Genomic DNA, 19,762 nt, shown 5'->3' on the forward strand with positions numbered 1-19,762 from the left:
TTTCTTTCTTAGTGGAAGCAGTCCTGAGGCGTGGAGTCGACTTCCTTGGCCTAGGCATCCTCCTGGATAGACTGTTCACCTCATCCTGACCCACCGGTCTCTCAAGCTCCAGGGCCTCAAACCTGTTGTGTAAGGGCAACTGGGGAGGCAGGGCTGGTAGGGAGAGGGATTGCCTGCGACGTTGAGCAGGGACCTGTTTCCATTCCTCCTCATCTCCTTGGTCCCCTCCCTCTGCTCAGCAGGGCAGGGGGTCCACCACTGTTTGGGGTGTCTCACCACGGTTCCTTTCCTTCAAGCCTGCAGGGAGTTGCCCCACAGGTCTATCTCCTAATGGCCCTCAACCTCTCCACCTCCACCTTGAGCTCCACCACCAGGCTGAGCAGGTTGTCCACCTGGTCACACCTCACACACAGTGTCGCTGCCACCCTCAGAGGGCAGTATCAGGCCCAGGCACTCCGTGCATCCAGAGAACAGGACTGCCACATTTTTGAGTGGGCACTCAGTCTGGGTGGCCACAGACTGTCTAAAAAGAGCTCTCTGCCTCGTGATGACCATAGCGGTTTACCTATAGGTAGGCAGCTGTTAGATGAGTTGTGCTCGTGAGCAGGGCACAACGCTCTGCCCTGCCTGAGCGCACACTGCATCGCCTCGCCCCACTGCCACGCCTCGCCCTGTTCGCCGTGCTCCCTAGGGGCTGCCTTTGAACGGCTGGGGAGCTGCTGGCTCTGCCTACACCTCATCAGCCGCCCTCACGAGGGCTGCCAGGTCCTGGCGGCTCCCTCGGCTGCTTCGAGTGGCCTCAATGCTGTAAAGAACCCTGCCTGCCTCGATTCCCCGCTCCGCGGCAGAATGTCTTAGTCCCAAAATGTTCCTGAAGTCTTGGGAATTGTGTGGACTGGGAGGGGAGAAATTCTTACCAACATCCACAAAGGTTCATATGCACACCTGTGGCACGTTGATTGCCACAATCTCTACACACGAGAAACCAAAGTAACCTCCAGAGAATCATTCTGTTTTCTTTTAAAACTAGTTTTTCTCCTCTCTTATTCTCAATTTTGGCTGTTGGTGTAATGTACAATAGCGTGTAGCAGAGGAAGAGGCTCAGAGATTTTCATTTATTATACTAGATATTAATAGATAGCAATTGCCTGTCATGCCTGCCAGGCTGTGACTGCCTCCTTCCTGAAACACCTCCTTGGCTGTGGTCTTTTTATCAGTCTCTTGGCAAGGAAAGCAAGGAATTTTGATAAGAAGGCCAAGAGCATCCCAGGCTGCATCAACAGAAGCAGAACCCATCTTTATTTCAAGAGTGTCAGGGGGATCCCAAAAGCTAATTGTTCCAGAGGCCAAAATGACCCTACCTGGGAAAGAGTGGCAAAAGCACCGTATTCTAAGTGGCGTGGAGGCTCTGTGCACCAGTGGCATAGAGTACATCAGAAGAGGGTACTTCAAGGACTCAAAGGTGTACTGATAGGCTTTTGGTATAGCTGCTTTGGATATGGAGGTAATCAAAACAGTTTTCTACCTTGCCTGGTCTCTCAGAGGACCTTTCTGTTGTGGGGTTGCTGAGGATTGAAGAACAGCAGGTGCCAATTATTTGGGGAGAAAAAAAAAATAGTTCAGAATATTTCCCAGTAAACTAAAGCAGGCACCAAAACTGAGCATGCTGGACATCTAGTAAATTGCAATGGATCTTCTTGTTCATGTTCCGCCTTATTTAAAAGAAGACTGGAAACAGCAGAAATCATGTCAGCAGGGACAAAATCCTTCTGAGACTCCATCCAGAATTATTATTAACAGAGTTTACAAGGGCATGTAGTGATAGGACAAGGGGTGGTTGTTTTAAATTGAAAGAGTGTAGATTTAGATTAGGTATTAGGAAGAAATTCTTAATGGTCATAGAATCATAGAATGGTTTGGGTTGGAAGGGACCTTAAAGATCACTCAGTACTAAACCCTTCCATAGGCAGGGATGCCACCCAGCAGACCAGGTTGCCCAAAGCCCCATCCAGCCTGGCTTTGAACACCTCCAGGGATGGGGCATCCACAGCTTCTCTGGGCAACCTGTGCCAGGGCCTCACTACCCTCAGAGTAAATAATTTCTTCTGATGAGGGTTATGAGCACCCCTCACCACTATTTGTGAGCACATCAATAAAAGGAATACTCCTTTCATTTGTGCATAAATCAGAAAATGCAAGCACGTCAGGATACTCACTAATGTTAATGTGAGCTCGCAGCTCTGGAAAGAAGAATCACAGAATAAGCAATTGCAGGAGAAGTCTCTGCACAAGCTGGAACACTCAAGCACATGTGCAATGGGGGCATAAAAAAAACAAGTACGTGCTGCAAATGACAAACCAAAAAGAGAAAAAGAAACAATTGGAAATCTAATGGCAAGGAAACTTAATCAAGAGCCAATGTAGCATTCTGGAACATATGGTAGAAACCTTCATTTCAGGCAAAATTTGAAACTTTCAGGCACCGTAACATATTTCCTAAGTGTCAGTCACTCAGAGATGCTCTCCAACACACCTCAAAAGTGTCAGCTGAAGGTTTCCTCAGGCAGGCTCATTTCAGTGGGGAAGGCACCATATCCCCTTTACTGTGGGCACCAAGGCACCAAACACGCTTTCTGTTCCCGTGGTACCTCCCCACCTTACTAGGGCGGGGAAAGATTACACAGTGGCAGTGGCTGCTCATGCTCAGAGCCTGAAAGCCCTGAGAGGAAGAAAGGGGACAGAGCATGTTGGGTATGTCCTTTCCCAAAACCTCCCCATGCTTTGTTCTGGTCCTGACAGGAACTGGACATCAAAAGAAGACTGATGCAGATGTCTTGGGGATTCAAGTGACATCCAGGAGTGAGCAAAATGACCTTCCCACCACTGAAAGAACAGGAGGCACTAGAGAAGGATTAGGTAGTATTTGGTGTGCTTTGTCACTCTGAAGGTACTATTTTCTGGAAGTGCTCTGGTTCCAAATAACAAATGCAAGGCTTTAAAGGAGGCACTTTGGTCACATTGCCACAACTGTTGGCCTGGATGGGAAAGACTCTGCATATCTGAGTGTAAGTTTGACCTACCAAGGTACTCATGAGTTGATAAACACAAGACTGCAGTGCTGAGACATGCTGAAGGAGAGAGAATTGTCTGTCTCCCCAGCACAAAAAAGAGAGCTGGAATGGGTGTGTCAGGCACGGACCAGCACATGTAGAAAAAGCTCTTTGCAGAACAAGTCTTCTTGCTAGACAGTTACTGCAGTTATGGGTCAGAGGTTCGCTCAGCTTCCCAATAAAATACATCAGAGGGACCTTGTGATGGCCTACTACCTGTGTAGTAACTTACCTAAGGATTAACTTCAGCAGCCGTGCTGTATCAGTAGAAGCTCTTAGCATCTGCACTACTGCCAGCACTGTTCAGAGACCAAGACACCATAAACCACCGTACTCCAGGACGAGAATCTGGGCTGTAGATGATTCACCCTCTGAATCACTGCAGTTATTGGGTCCAGTATTGCAGAAAACAAAATTAGCTAAACATCAGTAAATAAACAGCCAAAATACCAGTGAGGAGGCCTCGGTTCACTATACCTACAAATTGCTGCTACAGGGAAATGTTAGAGTAAGCATAAAAATAACTGAGCATTGTTCTGCTGAGCTCATCCGCTCCCTTGAGGATATTGCCCCAGCAGAGCAAAAAAAAAAAAAAAAAAAAAGTAAAAATAATAAAAACACAAATATAAATATAAATTTTTAAAAAATGTGCTTGCAAAGCATTCAACACACTGCACAGAAGTATGTTTATAGTGAGTGATTCGCTTGCAACTGTAATCTAACACAGAAATCCTAACTTCTTAGCTGGATTTAGGTAACAACACCTTCATTTTTGATCTGTATAAGCAGGCAGGTGCTTTTCTGAGCTGGCTCAAGAAGAGGATACAAAACAGAGAAGAGTTTTGCCAAGTGGCTTTTCAGCATCTCTCAGCAGAGACTGAAATGATGTGAGTGTACCTTTTCCCTCTCTGTATTTTAGCACATTAAATTTTGTTTGTACCTAGATCCAAAACCAAAAACCATGGAGGAAAATACATATCTGAGTATTTTCTGATTTGTTACAAGGTCCAGCCTGATTACAAAATTCTGGTGACTTATTTTGGTTAAAACTATCTTAATCTCTGTAAAACCACTGGTTATTTTTGCAGGAAGATTTAGAGAACGATTGCTTATTTCTATTCTTCATCTTTTAGATGAGAACATGAAACTTCTTGATCGTAAAGTAACCTTCCAGTTCTAAAGTAATAAAGACATTGCTCTTTCAGAAAAGAAAGCCTCTTGAACATTGGTCTTTATTGGGTACCAGGTGCTCATGGCTGACTTTATTTCCTTTCTCTTTATAAGTTCTGGGACTATGTGCTCTCCATAGCTTGGTTGCCACTTCAGTTGGTGAGCCCAATGGGCATATTATGTCAGTTCAGTGACACTTGCGGTCAGCTCTGTGGGCATGTACTTCACTGAGCAATTTGACATCAGCTGTGTATGTTAGACGTCTGTGTCTTATGCATGTTTTATTCTCTGTCTCCCTCCAAGTGACATAACCTTTGGATTACAAAACTAACATGCAGTGGTAATTTAGTTATACTTTTTGCATTTCTGGTTGGATAAAGAGGATGACAGGTGCACTGAAAAATGAAAAATACCCATCTCTGCCCAAACAATCCTGTGCCTTGCCCAGAGGCACAGAAATCCTCAACGTACCTGTGACCAAGCTAATGCCTACAGCAAACCTCCAGAGCTGACCCAGAACAACACTGTACCTAAGCTAATGCTGGTGCTTTATTCACAACATGTTTTTGCAGTGTTGAGCAGCTGGAGGTACCAGCTGAAGCCTTCACTAGCCTGGTACCCACACCCAGGGTACTGCCACATCACATGCAAGTGTCTTAAGTGATCTCCAGCAGGTCACTGTTTCTATGGGGTTCACTCAGCTTCAGTGATTCACTCAGCTCCTTGTGCACAAAGAGGAAACCATGTCATTACCGTGTGGGTGTCCAGAGGTTGCCCAGACAGGTTGTGGAATCTCCCTTCTTGGAGATACTTAAAGCCATCTGGGTGTGGTCCTGGCAACCTGATCTAGCAGGGGTGGTGGGGTGGAGTTGGACAGAATGAACTCCAGAGGTCAATTCAATGTCAACCATTCTGGAATTCAATGAGGAGCAATTGGTTATCTACCTTAGGAGTTAAGACAACTCCATTATGGACCCTACCTCCATCAGCTACAACAGGAGCTAGGATGGCTTGCAGACATGCCAGCATCTAAACAAATGTGTTTGAATCTGGAGCTGAAATTTATCTCATGTATCTTGGTTCTGTGTCATTAAGATGATGACAACACAGTGTTCCTTCCTGGTGGAGGTGTTAGAGAAAAATGTTCAGTATTGGAAGAGGTGTGCAGGTACAACTGCTGAAGAAGTTCATGACATTTACTTTAAAGTGACTAATAGCTGATGGGTCTCTTCATTTCTAACTGATTCTAAACAGTAGTGGGGAACAACTTGTCAAATATGCATATGCAAAGCCAACATATATATGTATCTGTGCGATCTGTGGAACAGGCAGTAATTCTATCTTCACTATGTCATTTGGAAAGGATCAAGAAAAAACGAATCTTTCATAGAACAAATGGGGCATGACTGATGTGGACAAGTTACTCTTGGGCCCTTAGCCAAGATAGAGTGAAGTCAGTAGGAGGCTTCAAAATGCAGCTCTTTCTGGACATATTTTTAATTTAAAATGACAAGATCAGTGTGCAGCCTGGGCAATCCTTGTGTCAGCAGTGCTATCTCCTTTCATTGTTTACATCGGATGAAAGATAAAGCTTCTCCAAAGATTAATATTACTCTGTTAATTAACTAATATATGAGCAGATGTTAACTGCTTCCGAAGTGCCAAACATTGCTGTTGTTATTCACTGCAGAATCAGATGTTTCTGGATGTTTTTCAGAGCAGTGAGCAGGGTTTGAAAGCTTGGTGACACAACTGTCAGTGGCTTGAACTGCAGCTGCATGGTGAAATCCCAGTGCCAGGCTTCAACTCCTGCCTAAGAAAGGCAGCACTCACAGACTTGTGCGGAGTATGGCCCGCAGCTAGCGAACATGGCCTGGTGTCTCTTTTCTAGCTGTGAAGAAGAACTTATTCCCGTCTCTTTTTAAAAGTGGTGTCCAATAGCTACAAGTCATCGATACCAGACTAAAGATGCGGAGTTTGAAAGGCTGTTTCTGATGTGAAATGCAGCTCCAGAATCAAATGCCAGTTACAGAAAAATGGAAATCTGAATCTCACAGAACAGACAAAAAGCAAGAAAACTTTTCAAGCATCACGCTAACAAGGCTGCATTTTGTAAATTGCTGTCAGATCAGTCTGAAGGGATTAGGGCTGAGTTCTCACTTCAAGGGATGACTATTGCAGAGCTCCATTGTGTTGGATGATGTCTGAAAAAAGTCTTTCGCTCTAATCAAGCCCTGCCGTAAACAGCAGTCTCTGACCTGCTGCCTCCATAGTTTGAATGCAAATCTCCACATGTGGATCTGACATGCCATGTGATGTTTACCTAATTTCTCATTGCTTTATAAAATATTCTGTGCAATAAATAAACAAGCAGGCAAGAAACTAGCACTAAGTAGGATCTATATAGATCCTAATAAGGATCTATTACAGCCCTTTCACCCCTTGGCTCCTACTTGTGCTGCTTAGAGAAGGAATGTTAAAACATGGGATTTGATAGACAGCTGCCCGAAGCGTCCTACAAAGTTTTTAACTCTAGTGCAGAGAAGCTCTGAAATCAATGCAAGTCCTGCTGCTATGCTCTCTCAGGCTGCGCTCTTGCTGCAGATGATAAGCTAAATAGGACCGGGTGTATTCAGGTTGCGACCTGCAATTAAAACATAGTTTCTTTAAAAAGTACAGCAGTTTTCACATTGTGATATGAGCAGAGCCTCTTTCCAAACATGAGAGATAAATCTGAGTTTTTAATGAAGCTCTTACCATTCTTAAAGATGCTCTGCTACTTTGTGGTAGTTGCACTGATCAAACTCCAACAGGAATATTTCAATTCTGCCTAATAAAATTTTACCTTTGGAGTTTTGTAAATTGTGCTGTGTCTTTTCTCCCAGCCCCAGCTGCTATTCTGGAGTTGGCTATGTATCACTGCTGTCTCCATATCTTTGAAAAACATTTTGGCATCTTCTGCAGAAAAAAATGTGCTACAAACATGCATCCAACAAGTGGTACATAAATCCATAACATCAAGCAGTGTATAACCCATACAGCCTACAACAAATATGTATACAAACGAGGAACATTTGGCCTAGAACCACTCTCCAATATAAGGAATTTCTGTTTATTTAGGCCTTAAATGACCTTCTTTTGAATTTCTTACCAGGTGGGAGGACCCCCCCCCCCCCCCCCGCCCCTGACAAAGGAGAGGAAAAAGAAATAATTTCCCAAACATTTTCAGGACATCTCCCAAACATTTCAGGACACTTCCCAAATATTTTCAGGACACTTGTAGATACAAGTCTATAGCTCCTACAACAACAACAACAGCAGCAACGTAAACAGATGACACACAAACAGATGTCACTTCCAGAGAGCTAAAAATCTAAGGCTGCATCTGAGTCTCCTGACTAACAAGCCAGCTGCCAAATTTAATCCCAGAGGCTGGCCCAGATGCAGCATAACATAGAACAGAAACTAATGGGGGCTCATCAATTCTCAATCAAGATTTTCCCTAATCTGCCATCAATCACAGAATATCATTGTTATTATCTCAATTGCCAATATGCTCTGGATCTCCTAAAGCTGTGTCCAGAGATTTTCAAGTATTTTTTATCCTGCTGCAATATTGAGCTGCTGCAATACACAGAAAATGAGTGACCCTTTTTAACTCTTCCTAATAATGTTTTTCTTCCAACCTATATCCAACAGAAATAATATGATGCTCAGTGTGACTCGCCCCCCTCCCCCATTTGTGAACCTATAGTGGTTTTTAGAAATGCAACCTGGCTGCATGTTTGAAGTGCACAGTGCAGGAGCATGCAGGAAAGCTCAATATGACAGTGTTCAAGATCCCAAGACAGTCTCATAAGTTTTATGAGAGGCAAACCTCGAATTAATGAAATCTTGAGAGATCCTGGCTTTCCTAAAACACAGAACATGCAGCAGTCTGCCACGAGACTGGGAAGATAAAGGCATTTGGCAATCAATATTTTTTAACATCTGAGTTAGTAAAAGTCAGGGTTTAACCTAAATTTCCTGGAATATTTCCTGGAATATTGCTACAGTAGAACAAGAATGTATTAGCTACTAATGAAACCCACAAGTCATATCAGGTTTTGCCCTTCAGACGTTATTAAGAGAGTTTTCTTTTCAAAGAAACTTTTGAATGATTACCATGTAACAACGTGCTGTCTTTGAAGCCACTGGGAATCTGGTGCTGGAGGCAGAGATCATTGTCAGGAGCACGAGACATTGAGTTGTGCTTGCTGATTATTTATTTCCTGGCAGAACTTAATCTTTAAAGCTCTCTTTTGCCAAACACCTGCACATCCAAGTGATCACTTTTATATCACCTTCCCCTGTCCCGTCAGCTGCCAGTGTTCCCTCAGCCTTGCACTCCTAAATCCGGATGGAGCTGGAATTCCCTGACTGGGGCACAAAGTCCTGGACAAGCTTTGTGAAAGAGTAACAACAACAAAAACTCTTGATGGATGCCTGAAATAAACTGAAATTGCATCTGTCCTAGCCTCTTATTTTTTATATAGATAATGTTTTATATTTATATGTTACGTTGTTCCTGAACTTTCGATGGTGGAAAGTTAAATCCGTTCCTAATCAGACACCCTAGGTATTAGTTTAACTGACTTAAGCTCTCAGAAATAGCTCTAGCCATATGCCACAGAGCCACAGTCTGGTTCCACCTCACTGCCTTTTCAGAAATAACTCCTCCAGACCACCTGGACCATTCTGCACAGAGTCAGCTGGCTCCTTCTTGCTTCACAGCCTCCCAGGCCCTTCTGAGCTGGTCATCACTCGTGGTTGCTCCAGTGTTCCTCAATGAACCCCGTGCAGTAGGCCAAGCTACTGGTAGCGTGTCACTGACATATAAGTATATCCTGAAACAACCCTCTTACCTCCTCCGTCATCACCCAAAGCACATGCCCGAGAAACACTGTTCTTGCTCTGGGGAACCTTCCTATTTGTATCCAGAATTGTCTATTTGTGTGAAATGTCAATAATTAGAAATACCATGTTAATAATTAGAAATACCAGCATTTTCAACAAAACATTACCAGGAACCCAAAATCATTAGTTCTTCTTCAAAGCTTACCCTAATCATTGGTAATCAGACATCCCTATTACATTTGTATTGGTAAAAAAGCAGTGCCAGGAAATGCTCCCAATCACGGGAACTAGACCACTCAGACTGTTCAGCTGTGACCATGGCTCCTTTCACAGTTCTGTTCCAGATCATCTAGGAGCCCATCTATTCCCAGGGAAGGACAGGAGACAGCAAGACCAAGAAATGCAGGCAGCAACTGGAGACTTTGAATTGGAGGGATGGGATTTTAATGCCAGGCACATGGACCACTCTTTGTCCTCAGCCCAGGGCAGTGATCCAAGGCATGTTTCATTTCCTAACCCAGAGATAACCCCAGGGTCTGCCACAGGAAAATAGATGAGATTCAAAAGATAACATAGTGGAAGTCACTCAGGGTAAGGCATTCAGGGTAAGGGAAAAAGAAAAAAAAGAAAAAAAAAAAAAAAAAGAGTGAAAATGCTGGTCAAGAGATCCTCACTGGAAATCCCTTTTTCCATCTATTCTTAAAGGCAGATTCTGTAACTCACAACACATCAGATAACAGGAGGCGGGTTCACAACTAGGATGCAAAATATTTTATGCTTAAAATCAACACCTTGAAGTGCATCCAGAAGCAAACTGAAAGCTAGGGAGGCTCAAGAGCATACATGTAATCTAGTCCCCTGAGGGAAGCGCAGCTGAGTGGGGAAGCAGCTGCATCCTTCCCCTGGCAGAGCACACTGCAGAGGTTGACTCTCATAAGGAACAGCTTGGGTCACTGCTGCAATGTTTGCCTCAAAAAAAAAGTCACAATTTTCTAGCTAAGAACACATAGAAAAATGGATGAGGCCCATACTGTTGTACATCAAGGAGCAGCCAAGGACTCGTCTTGCCTCCATGTCAGTGAATATGGGCTTCAAAAGAGAAACTTTCAGTTAGTCCCTCACTTACATAATTTCTTTTTGATTTTTGCCCACAAGTGATTTTAATTTCTCCTCATTCAGACTGAGTATCATTCTTTTGCCATTAACACCACAGGGAAGATGGGTTTGCTGCCCCATCCCTTTCTCGAGCTAAAGAGAAGTAAGTGGTATGTCTGCAGCCAACCTGTGCTGCGATGAGTTGCTGCAATGAGAGACTGTGGGCACTGGAGAGGTGTGAAATGAGACAGGTTCAGTCTGGCTGCCCAAATAAATCTGTACACAGTGCTGATAAGCTCTCAGCATTGGGCTCTCGTGGTCATGGGGCGTATGTAGCCAGCAGTTCTGCACCACACCAGCCCACGCTGTAGCCATAAGCTCCTTGCAATGCCGAAGCATGAGCTGTGAATCTTACCTCACCACACCTTTGGCTTCACAAGCCAAATCAAGCCCTTTTTCTGCAATATTCATGATGACACCATGGAATTCACTGCCATGGGACGCTGTAGAGGCCAAAGGGCTATGCAGATTTGAGGAAGGTCCATGAAAATTCCAGGAGGATCACTCACAGTCATTCAAAACAGCAGTATGGATTGGGCCTCTTATCGAGAAAGCCCCTAAACTGTTGAGCTCTGGGAACATGGGGATTACTCTAGGGTGACGGTCACTCTTCATGCAAGCATGCACTGCTGGCTGTTGCTGGAGACAGTGTCCTGGGCCAGATGGACCTTGGTCCTGAGGCAGCATGGCCATTAATATGTTAACCTCTCAGATGGGCTGCTGTGTACACTGAAAGGGCCTGGCACAAGCAAGGACTCTGAAGAAACCCACAGGAAACATTAAGAATTGCTGAGCATCATCTGAGCATTGTCACGTGAGCCATCCCAGGAGGGGAAGGACATACAGAGCAGCAATCCCTGCTGTTGTGGACCATCTGAGAGGCATCTTGTCATCCCTTCCTAAGCAACAGCAAAACCTGTCAGTAGGCACAGTGAGCAAGACATTTAGATCTGGTCTTCCTTTTATTGGAGCTATCTGAACTTTTTCACTCACAAGATGAAATTTGCTTTGTGTTGAGAGGTGAGACACCACTAGTACTACTAACAAACTCAATCTATTTTCATGGTCTAAATAGTAGTCAAATAAAACTCTGAAGGTGTACAGGACTCAAGTTTGCTTAGTGAGATCAAGCAGCTAGAAGTTGCTTCACAAACTAAGTGCCCTTTGATTCCACCCTACTGACTCTTACACCTCAACAAGTGCAGTTTGCTCAAGTTTGCTCTTGATCCTCCTACACCCAGCTTACTCCAGAAATAGGAAAAGGGGCAAGAGGACATTGGTGGCTGCCAGAGAACACAGAGGTCCCATGCTCTTTGTAAAGGATCCCATTAATATGGTTGACTATGACTATAAACCTTTGGAAAATGAAAAAGTATGCCTTGTCACAGAAGTAAGTTTGAAACAGACCAGTGTCCTCTGAAAAATTAATTATTACCCTTCTAATCGTAGAACATAGTATTACAGGAACAAAAACCTATTGCACCTAATTTTGGAAAGTGCAGCAGGGTATGTAAAGAAAAAGCCCGAAAGAAAGGATAAGGAGTGTTGCAACTAGCATGAGGAATCGTCACTTTTACTGAATGGGCCCAGTTACTGCATTATGTTAGTGCTAAAGGCCCTGGTTTGATTCGCTGGAATTACATGCACTTAACCTCCTGCAATGCAGACTATTCCACTGGCTCTGTACTAACAACATGTGCCAAATTCATCCTTGCAGGGATATAAAAAGAGGGCAGAGCATGTCCATATTCAGCTTGTATGACCACGCTGCTTCCATCTATGTTCCCACTCTTCACACCAGTTTCTAGAGCCCTTTTAATCCAAAGAGCATGTAACAAAATATTTCTCAGAATAAAATGCAATACTCAGAAAAATACTTTCTAGCTACCTAGGCTTGCTTAATCTGCCTGAGACCTATGAGAGCTGCCTGAGTCTGGTACCTACCACAGTCAATTTGCAACCTTTCACTGCCTTCAATCATGCCTTAGGTATAAGATTCTTGTCATAATTGAAAAATATGGATTTTCTGGGGAGGAGAAGTGTTACAGAAAAAGCCCTGAAAAGAGAACTGAAAGACAATTGTGCATGGCTTTATGAGCTTTGAGTTTGGGGTGTTTTCTTTTACCTATAAATATTTTTTTCAAGTGTGTTTATGAGAACAAAAAAGCAGACTGTCTGAAGGTTTTGGGCACCTTCAAGTCCAAACTGCTCACAAATAAAAATAAAAAAGTAGAGGGAAAACAAACAAACAGAAACAAACAAACAAACATAAATACAGACTTCGCTGTTCCAACATTAATTTAAAAGCAGCATATAGCACCTTTTCACCCAAAGTACCACCAGCAGAAATAAGGTACCACAGCTAAAACAACACCAAGGATGCCTTGCGAGCTTAATAACCAGAGAAGGAATTCTGAAAATAGTCTCAGAAAGAATCTAAGTCTGACACACAGGCCTCCTTTGTAATTTGAGAGAATAAGAAATAATAGAGGATAAAATGTTGTGAGGGTTGGGGGAACAGGAAAGGTCACCTTCATTAGAGTTGACCATCATCCACAAGTCCAGCCAAATTTACCCTGTGAAGAATCCTTGTCATCTAAGTGACAAACAAATTCTTTAAAAACATGCAAGAAGATGTGAAAGAAAATTCTCTTTATTTAGGTAATTGCTTCTGGATCCCTAATCGAAAGGGAACAGGGACAGCTGGAGGGTAAGAGCAGGCCTCCGAAAGGCAAGAGATAAGGAACATCTGCTAGCAGGGACTTGAGTGAAAAAAGACCTGTCTGTGAATGGACATAAAATATTAATATTCCTGTATCTAAGTTCCTCTAGACAATGGAAGAAATAAAGAGAGCAAACCTTGAAAAAAGCAGACCTCTCTATTGCACTCCCCAGGAGAGATCCCAACACACACCAGTCCCCAAATGCAAGTCCTTGAATACACAAGGCTGCATTTAAATGAACTGTTCTGCTGTTGCTTGCTGGCTAACTTGTTTTCCTCTCCCCATGGAATTTTAATTTTGCCTGTGATATGTATACATATTACAATAAAGTGGCCAGCTCAACAGAGCTCCCTGTGAGACACTGGGCACTGTTACAAAAGGCTAATGACCCCTTGCCACTTTGCTGATGAGCATTCTCTCCGAGTGCCGTGTTTTCTTTATGGTGACTACCTCTCCTTGGTGGCATTTAAAAGCAATTTTAACAAATGGATATACATAAATAATAGATTTCCTTCTGACCAAGGTCTGCCACTGGCACCTTGCTGTATAAAGCCATTTCATAGTCATGTCAAGCTCTGTTTTGGAATAAATCACTATATTTTGTTTGGAAGGCTGTTCCAGGACTTGACAGATGTAATGATGGGGAGCCACCTTCTTTTTTCTAGCCTGCATTTGCTCCTTGCCAGCTCATACACCTTCAGTTCCTCCTCCTTCCAATTAGTATTGTTACAATCAGCAACTGTTATCTCCTCCAGCGTCCATCTAGCTAAGCTAAACATGAAAATCTCCTTCAGTCTCTTCAGATATAACCTGCTCTTTATTCTCCTGCTCCTCACCATAATCACCCTGCAGATCTTTACCAATCTGAATGCAGAGCTTCATGTTACCCCAGACACAGTAAGAACAAGCTTGCCATAAATCCTGCTGCCTCTTCTCTTCACTGGAAATATGAGGATACTGTTCCCTGCTGCTAGCAGTCACCCCTGGGTCAGTTATCTGACCAAAGAGTTTCCTCTGGAAAAGAAGCCCAGGCTTCAGGTCACCAGGCAAAACTACAGCCTGCCACTTCATCTTAAGACTGTATACAGAGCCCTTCTCCACAGACATGGGAAACTCTGGTTTAAATCACTCTATTTTCAATCTCTTCCACTACGTCTGCAGTATTACAATATTTCTCAAAAACAAGGGTGAGAGTGGTGGTGAAGTCTCATTGCTGAGGCACGTAACAGGATGATGGATTCAAAAGACCGAGACCTTTCCACCCCGCTGCTCAGAGGTGTGGCCAGGTTAACTTCCAGGCTGGCTAGGGAGCCTGCAGGCATTCAGCATCCCTTTGACCACTATACAACAGCAGCAGATGATTTCAGAGTGCTCAATGCTGCACATGATAAAATTGCTACTATTTTTCAATCAAAGCTCTCATTTGCAGAGCCCAGGTAAAGGCAACCAACCATGGTCTGAACACTCACAGCTTAATGACCATCTTGTGTTTCCCTTGTCAACAGAAGACAGGGCATTTTGCACATGAAGGCAACTTCAGGCAAACTTTTAAGAGCTCAACAAGTCTCTAAGTCAACTTTAGTTGTTGTATTGCTTTATAACCACAATAATTTTCAGGCAAAGATGATGGTTTGATTTGGTTTCCCATCCATTTAAGCATAAGTCTCCAGAAACATCTGCATTGTCAGGAGAGACAGACAGAGGATACAGTGACCACACAGAGACCACAGGGCTGGAAACCATCCTTGGTTTGCAAGTGCCTACTGGAGGAGGAGGACAGCGTTGCAAACCAGCTGGGTTGCAGGGAGAGCAGCCAGGGACAGAGATAAGTGGCCCTGTGCGGACAGCAGGGACATGGGGAGGAGCACTGCCAGCTCCAGCCCTGACAGCCCGAGGAGGTGGCTGCATCTGAGTGAGGAACTGTGCTGGTGAGCTCTGTGGAGGCCACCACAGCCCTCCTGAACTGATTGAACTCACAGAAGCCCTGATCCATTCCTCAGTGGTCCTACCTCTTGAGAGGGTATCTCATCAGACCAAATGTCCAAAATGATACTCCAAGAGGTTTATTAACTAAAATTAATGGCACATATATTGAGCTGCTGGGTATCAGGCCCGTGCTATCTATCTGCAGCAAAACCCACACTGCCAAATTTTTATCTGTCTCTGTCTATTCACCCCCAGATTTGATTCACACTTGGACCAGCTGACACTTCGTGCATCATCTCCCAGTACCTGCCACGAGCCACTGAGAAATTCTTGAGATACTGACTAAAATGCAGCCATGCAGGTGAGGATTTACAGGTGTATATGCTACGTAAGCTGGAAGATTTCCAGTGTACTGCTCCTGGCAGCAGAGAACAAAGCTATGATAAAGCACGGAAGCCTGGACAGTATGCAGGCCTGCAAATATAACTAAGAGACATCTGCTTCCTAAGTGTGCACGTCCACAGCTGCTCCTCAGCAGTTGCCTACAAGCTGGTGAGCTTTTCAGTCCTGCATGTGGGATGGAGACTATTGTGCAGCTCGCTGGCAGAATTTTGAATCATCAAAGAAATGGGGAAGTCTGGAATTGAGCTGCAGTGGGAACCTAGCGTTAGCTGGGCATGGGCACCACAAGACCATGGGACATCCAGCAGGGTGAATGAGCTGGAAGGGAGCTGAAGCTCATTCTTGACATCCCCCTAAATTCATTGTGCTGCTTGCAAACAGCCCTGGCCTGGCGCATATGCAGCAGAAAACAGATGGAGATATTCCAGATATGCAAGGCACTTCCCAGAGTACTTGAGAGGAGGTGAAAGTCACTGTTTCTGTTCATGGTTTTGCTCAAGGGATGACTCTGAATGAACCAAAACGGGCAGGAAGAAACACCAAGGCCTGGTGTGGCCCAAGCATACTCAGCTGAGGGTCCAGAGCCAGGCTGCAAAATGGCTGGGACCGAGCCATACCTGTGTGATGGTGAGCGAGGGCAGCAGCTCTTGGCAGGAGCAGTGAGCCTGGCATCCAGAGCCAGGGCCTGCAGCAACGCGGGTCTGAGGTGGAAGAGAGTATTTAGCATCAGGTACCCAAAAGTCTGTAGAGCAGACAGCACTGACACATTAAAACATTTTCTTGACACAAAAAGAAAAGTGCAAAAGCAACAATATAGGAGCAGTCATACTCATAATACTCTTAATTCTGCTAGCACTGGTGTCTCCAGAGGGCTGCCTCCCTTTTCCAAAAGGGCCCTAGCAGACAAACACTTGAGATAAAGAATGAATAATCTGAATATTCTCATCAAACTTATCACTAAGAAGTGTGCATCAAGGGCTATAATCAACACATTTGCTACCAGAAACTATGAAGGAGAAGTTCTCAACTCTGAAGACTCCTTGGGCATTGCTCAGTACTTGAGCAACTGGGGCTGCAGCTATTCAGCTACTTATTTATTTTACAGCTCTACGGAATTGCTCTACATTGCTTCACTGTGCCTTCTATTTTCCTACAGATGTTTCAATACAAATTATAGTAATTATTCATTGTGAAGAAATTAACTGGTATTAACAATTGTGCGAAATGTAATTGTTATCAATTTCATGGAATTTCTGTCATGTTCAATCGCCCACATAGCTTGAATGATCTGCAAGTTGGGAAAGGATGGATGTATAGGCTATCCACAAAGGATGAGTTTTCAAGATGGAGTTTAGTCTTTGAAACTTTGAAGACTGTACTCTCCATCTTCAAAGCTGTCACTTGACTTAAACCTTTGGGACAGAAGTGGATTTTCTGGAGGAAACTGAAAGAAATGGTGTTAGAAAATCATCTCAAGAACCAGGCAAAAGTACAGCAGAACACAAATTGTAGCTAAACCTCATAAAAAAATCACAGAGTCATGGAATTTTGGAGGTACAAAGGGAGCCCTGGAGGCCACCTGCTCCAACCGCTGCTCGAGCAGGGACACCCAGAGCAGGCTGCCGAGGACCACGTCCAGGCGGCTTTTGGAGATCCCCAAGGAGGAGACCCCACAGCCTCTCTGGGCAGCCTGTGCCAGGGCTCCGTCACCCGCCCAGCACAGAAGTGCTGCCTGGTGCTCAGAGGGAGCCTCCTGGGTGCCCGGCTGTGCCCATGGCCTCCTGTCCTGGCACTGGGCACCACTGAGCAGAGCCTGGCTCCAGCCTCTCTGCACCCTCCCTTCAGGGATGTAGCGACATGGATGAGATCCCCCTGAGCCTCCTCTTCTCCTGGCTGAGCACCCCCAGCTCTCCCAGCCTCTCCTCACAGTTCTCTTCATCACCTTTGCGGCCCTTAATTAGACACCAGTATGTCCAGGTCTCTCTTGTACTGAGGGGCCCAGAACAGGACACAGTACTCCAGGTGTGGCCTCACCAGTGCTGATTATAGGGGAAGAAGCTCCACCACAACTGCTCTCTCACTCCCCCTCCTCAAAGGGAAAGGGGGAGAGAATACCATGAAAAGGGCTCAAGCTAGGTTTGAGGTAAGGACAGGGACATCATTCAACAGTTATCATCACGGGCAAAACAGACTCAGCATAGGGAGATTAATAAAATTTATTACCTATTACTAACAAGCTAGAGCGGTGAGAAAGAAATAATAAAAATAAAAATGAAAAAAAAAAAAAAAAAAAAAAAAAAACCTTTCCCCCCTCCCCCCTGTCCCCCCCCCCCCCCCGAGCTGTGCAGGGGATCAGGCAATGGGGGCTGCGGTCAGTCCCTGACGCTTCGTCTCCGCCGCTCCTTCTCGGTCCCTCTCTGCCCCTCCCTGCCCCTGCTCCCCGTGGGGTCCCTCCCACGGGATGCCGTCCTTCCCCAGCTGAGTCTGCGGGGGCTGCCCACAGGCTGCAGCTCTTCAGGAACTGCTCCCACACGGCTCCGTCCCACGGGGTCCATCCCCCAGGAGCAAACTGCTCCAGCACGGGTCCCCCACGGGCAGCAGCTCCCCCCAGACCCCCTGCTCCTGCGTGGGCTCCTCTCCACGGGCTGCAGCTCCGGCCCGGGGCCTGCTCCTGCGGGGGCTCTCCATGGGCCGCAGCCTCCTCCAGGCCACATCCACCTGCTCCCCCGGGGGCTCCTCCACGGGCTGCAGCGTGGAGATCTGCTCCATGGGGGACCCATGGGCTGCAGGGGGACAGCCTGCTCCACCAGGGGCCTCTCCACGGGCCGCAGGGGAACTTGTGCTGTGTGCCTGGAGCACCTCCTGCCCTCCTGCTGCACTGCCCTTGGGGGCTGCAGGGCTGCTTCTCTCTCAGCTCTCACACCTCTCTCCCATCTTCTGTAGCACAGCAGATTTCCCCTTCCTTCAATCTGCTCTCCCAGAGGCCCAACCAGCGTCACTCCTGGCTCAGCTCTGGCCAGCGGCGGGTCCCTTCTGGAGCTGTCTGGAGCTGGCTCTGATCTGACCTGGGGCAGCTCCTGGGCTCTGCTCACAGAGGCCACCCCTGCAGCCCCCTGCTACCAAAACCTCACCATGTAAACCCACAACACCTCCCTCAGTGCAGAGCTCTGCAGTTGTCCTTGAATTTTGTGAAGCTCCTGTCAGCCCCTTTCTCCAGGTTGTTGTGGTCCTTCGAGATGCGGCAGCATTAACATCTTGTGTACTAGGCACTCCTCCCAGTTTTGTGTCATTAGCAAAATTCTCACTTAACACCCTTCTCACAAAGCAGATGTTGAACAGGCCCCCAAATGCCATAACCAATTTAACAACAGTGAAAGGATAAGGATAAGGAGAATCTTTACCAGAATTTTCATTCTGTTGAGTGAAGGAGCATTTTCCCATGTATTTTTCAGGAGCTGACGTTAGAGATTTTCAGAAAGGCGTTTGCAGGAAGAACTTAAACTATTTATCTCATGTTCTGATGTGTTAAATGGGAGTTAAAGAAAGATAAGAGGATATATGTTTAAAGCAAAATTTATCTTTTCTTTTTTTTTTTTCAAAACAATGTGTGAAGTCCTCTCGTCCAGTTTGGTCCCATTTTGACAGCAATGTTACCATTTTCATGACTGATTTTGCTGAAGTCTTTACAATGTCTCTAAATCACAGTCAGTTTAACTACAGATATTGTTCTTACGTATGTGGATTTCTCATTCTGTCTAACTCCTGGCAATTCTTTGTTTCTATAATATCTTACAAATGTGAATTGAAGAGATTAATAACTTCTTAGCATTCACTTGTTCTGCGAGAGAGCAATTGGAGTAACCCAGATGGGATGTACTGTCAGGCTCTGGCTGGGATAGAGTTAATTTTCTTCCTAGTAGCTGGTATGGTGCTATGTTTTAGACTTGTGATGAAAAGAGTGTTGATAACACAGCAATGCTTTAGTTGTTGTTAAGCAGTGCAAATTCAGAGTTAATGGCATTTGTCTTTCCAAGTTACATTTACTATTAGGTGTGATGAGCTCTGCTTTCCTGCAAACTGGCTGAACATCTGCCTGCCAATGGAAAGTAGTGAGTGAATGCCTTATTTTGGTTTCCTTGCATGCACAGCTCTTACTTTACCTATTAAACCATCTTTATGTCAACCCACAAGTTTTCTCACTTTTCCCCTTATTCTTTTCCCCAGCCCTCTGGGGAGAAGTGAATGAGTAGCTGTGTGGTGCTTAGCTCCCCACCAGGGTTAACCTGCAATACGTGTGTAATTGAGTACTACAGACTGAAGGACCCCACTTCAGAAATATATTGCATGTTATCATTCCCTATAAAATTATTTTCAGCTGTT

This window comes from Oxyura jamaicensis, chromosome 1 (assembly GCF_011077185.1).
Source record: "Oxyura jamaicensis isolate SHBP4307 breed ruddy duck chromosome 1, BPBGC_Ojam_1.0, whole genome shotgun sequence".
Classification (NCBI taxonomy): domain Eukaryota; kingdom Metazoa; phylum Chordata; class Aves; order Anseriformes; family Anatidae; genus Oxyura; species Oxyura jamaicensis.